The 8698-nt window shown below is 39.3% G+C and overlaps 1 non-coding gene across 1 annotated transcript; it reads left to right on the top strand.

Annotated features, from left to right (window-relative positions):
* The first annotated feature begins 5549 nt into the window (after positions 1-5549).
* LOC149015880 (small nucleolar RNA R71) lies at positions 5550-5656 on the top strand. Its single transcript, XR_016173738.1, has one exon. It is a non-coding gene; the product is annotated as a small nucleolar RNA R71 (small nucleolar RNA).
* The last annotated feature ends 3042 nt before the right edge of the window (positions 5657-8698 follow it).

Raw genomic sequence — 8698 nt, 5'->3', positions numbered from 1 at the left:
ATAAAACAACACCTAATGAATACTATCACTAAAACAAAGACAAAATACTCCTAAATCAAGCCATCTCAAGTATAAAAGTTATAAATCTTAACTCTATTTCATAGAGTTATCACACCCCCAAACTTAAGACATTGCTTGACCTCGAGCAATAAAGACAAATGAAAACAACAACTAACTACTAATGAAAGCATGAGGAAATCAAAAGAAAAGAAAAGCAAATAACCTGGCTTAAGCATGCAATATAATAGGATGAGTGTTAGACAGAAGTTGCCTCTCAATCTTTTTCTAAATTTTCAAATCCAACACATCTGGCCAATAACACTTAGATGTCATACTTTACTCATCAGGATGCTCTCAAGTGTGTGTGTGAAAGTTAAGGATCTTGCCCCGCGATCACCCTAGTATAGCTGAATCATGGTCATCAAGTTTAGTTCATTGATCTAATATGTTGACCAAATGATTACCTCTCCACTAATTAGGAATCCATATCTTTTTACAACCCCAAGAACTTGTTTCATACTCTTTTGAGCATTTGACCCCCAAACTTATTATTTATGAATTTTTTTTTTTTTATTTTTTTTTTTTTTTATTTTTTTTTTATGTTGTCATCTTGCCTTTTTACGCGAATATCGCTCATTTGTGATGAAGATACCCGGTTACTCAACAAGATCACAAACAAGAGTGCCTTGCATGCTCATATTTCGGGCCACTGTTGACGTCAAAAATACACATGGGTTACATGCATATTCCTGGTTACTAGGTTGCCCAAAACAGCGGAACATTATTCTTTTCTTTTTTTTTCTTTTTTTTTTTTTTTTTTTTTTTTTTTTGTGCTCATATTTCGGGCCACTGTTGACGTCAAAAATACACATGGGTTACATGCATATTCTTGGTTACTAGGCAACCCAAATCAGCGGAGCATTATTCTTTTAGGGAAGGGAAGGGGTCAAACATCAATCAATATTCACAATGCACAAAGTTCTTGGAAACAACCAAATGGGGATCTCTAATGTGTAAGTCTTGAGGTTCTCATTTAATCAATTCTAAAATCCTAAAAACTCTCACATTGATCCAGCTTTCCCCAGGTTCTCTAGAGCTTGAAACATCACTTGGTGCATCAATAGTATGGCATCAAAAACATGAGTAAATGCAGACATCAGATCATTATAGCAAAATTGTGCTAAGATTTCCAACAAAACCAGAGTAAGAGGCACTGACATTCACATTACTTAACAATCATCCAAATTTCATGAAAAGCCAGATTAACTACACAAAACATCTACCCAAAACAGCTACTCTAAAACTGGACATCAACTTTAAACTATACAGTCACAAAAAAGTCACAAAAAAAAAAAAAACTGAAGAAAATTAACTGTTAACTGGGGACATCCATATCATGAAGATAACATATGCAATTAAAGAACTTTACCCCCAAACTAAAGATGAGCAGTGTCCTCACAAATAAAGAAAGGAAAAAAAAAAAAAGGTAATAAAAGGAAAACACAAGAAAAGAAGAGAGAGAACGGAACTTCCCTGAACAAGCTAGGCCTCATCATCATCATCTAATGAATGGAACTCATCATCAGCAGCAGCTTCAGCTTCATCCTCCTCATCTATATTAGGAATGTAGTTCCCATCTTGGCCCCAAGGATTAGCGAAGAGGTAGTTGGGAAAAGCTGGAAAAGATTGGAACCGGTTGCTATTCATCCTTAAGTTAGACTCAAGGGCGCGATCACGGGCAGCCACATAACGCATATAACCAAGGAAGAGGTCACGAGTGATTTGATGTTCCAACATCATTTGAAATTGGGTGGCTTCTACTTGACTGAGGCGCTGTTCCAATTGAGTGTAACTAGAGGATGGAGCACCAGAGGTAGAAGAAGTGGGAGGAATGGCTGATGCTGCAGCAGGAGGTGGGGCACTGGAAGGGGGAGCTGCACTAGGTGTAAGCATGCGAGTGATACTGAAGTGTGTGATGGCACCTTTGTTGAGTGTATGGACATCAGAAGCCTGCACATCAACATGGTTAGCCAAACATAAAGCAGTAATTAAACAGGGAAAAGCTAAACTACCACCCTGCCTAGCAGCACAAGCACAAATGGCCTCATGAATGCGATGACCCACATTAACCCGACGCCCTTCCAAAATAGAGTGGAGGAGCAAAGCTCTATCCACTGAAACAGTCTGACTATGCGTGGAGGGCATCAAGTGGGTCTGTAAAAAATGGTACCAAATTTTGGCTGCCGGTTGCAAGGTGTGGCGGGCAATAGTTAATGCACCTTGGGTGGAGGAGGACCACTCCGTGCCATGAGAACATAAAGTCCGGATAATGTTATGCATGGCGCTTGGATCTGCTGAAGCAAGATAGGCATTGTGCTCATCCTCCACATTGGCCAATGCATAATAGGCATTAATGGATGGTCCATCTATAGGTATGTGCATCCCCCTAACATAGACTTGATCCTGAGATGGGGCAGTGAGATTGGCATAAAATTCGTAGACTATGGAAGGGATGTAGGCACCAGGATGGGTGCAAAATTGTTCCCAATGATGCCTAGCTATAATGGATGGGATGAATGGAAAGGCTTGGGCTTCATTGGGTTTTAATTTGAACCCCTTCTCCGGAAGAAAGTTCTTGGTGGAGATGGATGTGAAGCGGTTCTCAGCTAAGGGAGAGGCAAAATAAGAGGGACTCATTGAAGCACTAGAACTAGGGTCTGTTCTGCTCTTCTTCTTAGGGGCCATTTTGAATGGAGTGCACAGGGTTGGCCCCTAACAACCACTATTGAAGTCAAACAAACACTAAAATAGACCTTAGCTAACAAAAACACTGCAACAACTAATCAAACAAATTGTAGAAAATAAAAAAAAATAAAAATAACTAATCAAACAAACACTAAAACATACCTTATCTAACAAAAACAGAGACACCATAAAAGTAGAAAACAAGAACAAACAATTAACAAACAATGAACTATAACTACGCAAACAAAAACAAACAAACAAACAAATTCTATGTTGTTTTAGGTGCAAATGGCAAGCATAAAAACAGAGGATATGAGCATAGGGTAACGATGACCCAGAAATGCTGTATTGGTGTGTGCAAGTGATTGTAGCTCCAAAATAACACCTAAACAAATAAGAAAAGTTGTATATACCCTAACGAAAACATACACTAAGACAACATAAGAACAAACACATAACCCACAAACCACAAATTGAACATTCAACAAAAACACAACAAATCAGAAAGTTCAAAAATATAGAATGAAAGAAAAGAAATGGGGAGAACACTTAGCTGATGTGGTGTAGGGAAGATGAAAGGTCGAAATACCACAAAAACATGCCCGAAACCCAGTACGACATCGGTAGGCCTCTGAGAAGTGATTCGAGAATGGAATGGGGGAAAAAGTTAGGGTTTTTTTTTTTTTTTTTTTTTTTGTGAAAGATGGGCTATCGGTGAAGAAGAAGATTGCTGTGGTGGGTGAATGTAGGTAAATGGAGGTGTGAAAGTCTTTGAAAAACAGAAAATGGAAGAGAAGATGAGGATGAGTTGCAGTGGAGGAGACAATGGTGCCTTGAGAGTCGACGAAGTGAGCTGAGTGTTTCGTTGATTTGGATTTGAAATGAGAGGTTTTATGGGTTTGGGTTGGTATTGGTTTAGAAGGGTTTAAAAAAATATGAAATTGGTTCGAATCAGTATGGGTTCAGCAGGGTCTGATAGAAGTTAGAAGTGTATTTTTGATGGGTTGGTTGGGTTTGAGATGAAACCGGGTCGGGTGAGTGGTTTAATCGTTGTTGTAGCTTTGCTGCAGCTTTGCTATAGCAACGAACACAGAATGTAAGTTTCAACAGAGAATAGAATGTGTTAACAGAACATGCAAGACCCGTAGCTGAGGGTCAAAACTTTGTAGTAGCATTGTGGCCACATCGCTACTACAAAGATAGTGAAATTTGCTGGATATTGAAACATGCTCTGTTCGCAGGTTGGATTTAATGATAAATTTGGAAAAACACCCAATCACTCTCTTTTTGTTCCCCACACTCCCTGCACATCAAAATATACATGTTAGCAAATTATCTATCATTCATTTTATTTATTTATTTATTTATTTTTTAACAATAATGAACTAATAGCACACAATTAAACTAAAAATAATGAAATCTAAGTGACCTCCCTTCTTTTTAAGCCTTGAAGGATGATTGAAGATTTGTCCCACTCCAATGGTGCTCCCCAATAATGCTTGATCCACTGCATGCTCTAGTTCCCAAGGCCATTTAATGATTTCTTCTTGTGCACCTTCCATAATTGGACTCAAACTCCTCTGATGCTTCATGTACCTGTTGCAACATTCCTCCAACCAAATTTTAAGCTTTAATACTGAAGGACTGATCCCGTTGATCTCTACTATACTCCATCCCATTGCTCTTCTACACTTCGTCAGCACTTCAAGTAGCATATCTTCTTGCTCCTTTGTTAGTAGTGCTGAAACAAAAACATGGAATGTTTTGGTTGCATCCAAATGGGCATACTGAGAGTGTTTTGAAAGAGGTGTGAACTCTAACATAGGTGGCTCTTCAATTGATGGCTTAGGGGCTTTAGTTTCAAGCTCAGATAATACAAGAGACTCAAATCTACTCCCACTCAATGCCTTAGCTGGTCTTGCCTCTAACAAATCCATATATCTACTTGCTTCATCATCCACTTGTTCAATTTCTATTGCCAATGAAAGCTCTAGTGGGTTTTTAATACACTCTGTCTCCAACTCTTCGGAAACCAGCTCTTCAAGGACATCCACAACAAAGCACTCTTCTATTGCATCTGGAGATCTAGGATCTGTATCACATGGCAATGATCCTTGAGATCGATTACTTAAAGCACTAGCCAGCTGTCCAACTTGATTCTCCAAATTTCTCAATGAAGATGCTTGACTTTGAATCATTGCATCATTCCTTGCCATATACTCCTTCAATAAAAGCTCTATTGATGAAGAGGGTTCCATAGGTTGAATGTTCACTTGCTGTTGAGCACTTGGAAGCGGATGAGGTCGAAGCAGGATGGAAGATGGGCTTGCATTCTGTCCTTGAGCATTCCAAGAGTAGTTAGGGTGCTGCCTCCAACCAAGATTATAGGTGTTGGCATATGGGTTATTGGCATTGCTGAAATTACCATCATAGTAAGCTAATTCTGGTTAGATGGACAGCTATCAAAGACATGCTCCCCACCACAATATGTACACGAGATTGCTGTATGTTGTTGAGTTTGTACAGCTGTAGGCAAGTTTACGGATTTTAACACACTAGTTAGGGATGACACTTGTGAAGTCAAAGCTGTCACTGCATCTAACTCATAAATCCCTGCCACTCTCTTATTTGCAACACCTCTCTCAGCTGGCCATTGGTAGTTGTTGTTGGCCATTCTCTCCAAGATCTCATAAGCTTCATTGTAAGACTTTGCCAATATAGCCCCATTTGCTGATGCATCCACTATGGATCGAGTTTGTCCACTTAAACCATAGTAGAAAGTCTCCATTTGAATCCAATGAGGAATACCATGGTGAGGACATTTACGCAAGAGCTCCTTAAATCTTTCCCATGCCTCATACAAAGATTCACCATCCAACTGTTGAAAACCAGTGATATCATTTCTGAACTTGGCATTCTTTGATGCAGGAAAGTACTTCATCAAGAACTTCTCTACTAAATCATTCCATGTGGCTACTGATTGTGGAGGCAAGGAGTTCAACCATGCTCTTGCTTTATCCCGCAATGAGTAAGGGAATAGCGTCAATCTCAAAGCTTCTTCAGTTGCTCCAGGTATCTTGAAAGAGTCACTTACTTCCATGAAGAGTCTAAGATGGAGATGAGGATCTTCTGTTGACATCCCACTGAACTGTCCTATAGTCTGAAGCATTTGGAACATCACAGGCTTAAGTTCAAAATGTAATGCTTGAATTTCTGGCCTTACTATACTTGGATTCAGTTCATGCAACCTTGGGACAGCATATCCTCTAATGGCCCTATCTCTATCATCACCCTCAGCTGCCATATTAGTCTCATTATTATTCAACCCATATCTCATTGCTTCAGCCATTGTTGGAACTACTGCTAGGCCTCGTTGCTCCCTTCTTCTAGCTCGAAATGTCCTTTCTATTTCGATGTCAAAGGGTGCCAACTCTTGATCAGGCAGCGTGTTCATACAAGGGTAAAAGCACCTGAGAATAAAAGGAAAATAATATCAAAGTAAAGAAATTTCAGTAGATAAAACAAAAACTTACTTCTACACTAATTATCAAAGACAAAATTCCCCGGCAACGGCGCCAAAAACTTGTTGCTTGTATCTCAAGATATCACGCAAGTATACGTATCGCAATCAAGTAATAAATGATAAGTAAAGTATCGATCCCACGGAGAATTATATCCTTAACTTTCAATGTAAAAATAAAATTGATTTAAATGAAATTAACAAGGTTGATTGGTGTTTGTCTAACTAATTAACCAATTGACAGGTAAAGAAAACTAAGGAACTAAAATGTAGATTTGAGCAATGGAAGAAACTTAATGAGTGACAAGTGTGTTAGGAATCAAGTTTCCCTTCCCCGAATTTTAAAACACAAATACTAAAGCAATACTACAACCCCAAGATAAATCAAGAACTTGGAATGAATGGCAATATGGTATTTTCCAATACACATAAGCTAGCATCCTAAATCAACATCAGCATATTCCTATGAAGAATTGAATTAAGAATGCAATTTAAACCCAATCCAATCAATGGTAATGTGAGGTAATTGGGTATTCCTACCCAACCTACTAATTAACACAACCTAATTAAAGATGATGCTAACTCACATAATTCAACAAACACCTAGACTTCATTAATTTTCCAATTAATGAAATCATAACATTCATTCAAGAAAGATCATTCAAGAACTGAAATTAGTCAATATAACATGCTGAATTCATTAACAATAGAGTGGATTGCAATAAAACTAAAGAACACATGATTAGTTACATATCAAAATTCAGGTTTAGGTACTACTATCATCCCAACACAGCTAAGATTTAGCCCATAACAGAATTCAAATGCATAAAACCAAGTATAGTTGACATGAGACTAGAGAATAAGAAGATAGAGTTATAAAAACAAGAATAAACTAAGGCTTCAATGCTTCCACATGAGCTCCAGCTTTCTTCTTCAGCAAATCAGCAACTCCAGCAGCTCCTTGCTTCCACAAGAGCTCCAGCATTCGTTCTCTACCTCCTTCCTCTCAGCCGAGTCTCTCTTCTCACACCTTGGTCGAATCTCTCCTCTTGTCCTCCTTGCCTCTCTTCTCTTTCTTCCATAAATGTCTTCAATCATTAGGTTAGATTCTGGCCATAGGATTAGAACCTTCCTCCTGAGATCAAGGGCTGAAAACCATCATGTATTTACAAGAATTTAGTCCACTTAAGTTAGCCCTTTTTGGTCAATTCCATTTGAATTGGATCTGAGAATATTCTGCTCCGTTGTTGTAGCAATGCAGCAACAACTCTACAACAAAGTTAGAGGACATGTTCTTTATGAATCTTCACCTACATGTTCAAGAGAAAGAGAAACAGTCAAATTCATCCATAAAAAGAAGGGAAATTCATGCAATGTGACAAAAATGAACTAAACAAAATGCAACATGTTGAGACTAAATAAAACAACACCTAATGAATACTATCACTAAAACAAAGACAAAATACTCCTAAATCAAGCCATCTCAAGTATAAAAGTTATAAATCTTAACTCTATTTCATAGAGTTATCACACTTATCCAAAGAAGACGAGGCGGCCATCAGGAAGATCAAATCCATTCCATGGTATCAAGAGATACATGGACTTGAGGTGGAGTATAACTTCATTCTTCAGTACTGGGGCTTGGCTCATTGTGAGCTTCTAACCATAATCCTTTAATTTTACTGAAGTGATAAGTCTTTAATTCTAACTCTTGCTCTTCTTTGCAGTGCCTCCAAGAATGAATCCCGAGAGCTTGCGAGTGAAGGCCGCTAGGGCCGTTGTGACAGCCGAACAACGATCGCCTAGAGCCTTGACCTTTGATTAAGTGGCTGCTGTTCCCTCTCCCCACCCCTCTTACAGGGGTATCAGGAATATCAGGCCCGTGGCTGATGCTTCAGGTAAAGGGAAGAAGCCGATGGTGGAGAGGTCTAATGTCTCCTCCTCTGCCAGAACCAAAAGGAGGCATGATACAGTTGATGCTTCCTCCCATAAAAAATCCAAAAATTCTACGGATTGTGAGGAGGTCTTCACCCCCCAGTGGACCCTGAAGTTGACTGACAAGGTGACACAGGATCCTGAGAAAGCTGCAGAGTGGAGCTCTCTCAGTCTTATACCTTCCGATCGTCGGGAATTCGAAACCTTGGACTACGTTGCCCTTGTTAGTCAATCCATAAGGTACCGGTCTTCTTGCTTACTTGTTTTTTCATAATTTCTTATGACTTCTTCTGATAATTTCTGCCTTCCCAGGAATGCTGTGTTGAGCTTCTATCAGCACATGGAAGCATTGAGCCGGGTTGGTCGCACCGGCTCTTTGCTGCAAACCTGTGAAGAGAATTTGGCCAAAGCCAATTCTGAGATAGACTGGCTTACTGCAGCTGCCGAGGAGTTGCAGAGAAAGCACGAGGAGGAAGTGAACTCCCTCAAGGAGGCCCT

Source organism: Hakea prostrata, chromosome 5 (genome assembly GCF_041222555.1).
Source record: "Hakea prostrata isolate BN-2017 chromosome 5, UWA_Hpros_2, whole genome shotgun sequence".
NCBI lineage: Eukaryota > Viridiplantae > Streptophyta > Magnoliopsida > Proteales > Proteaceae > Hakea > Hakea prostrata.
Note: the sequence above shows the minus strand (reverse complement) of the source record. Positions and strands in the feature narration are given on the sequence as shown.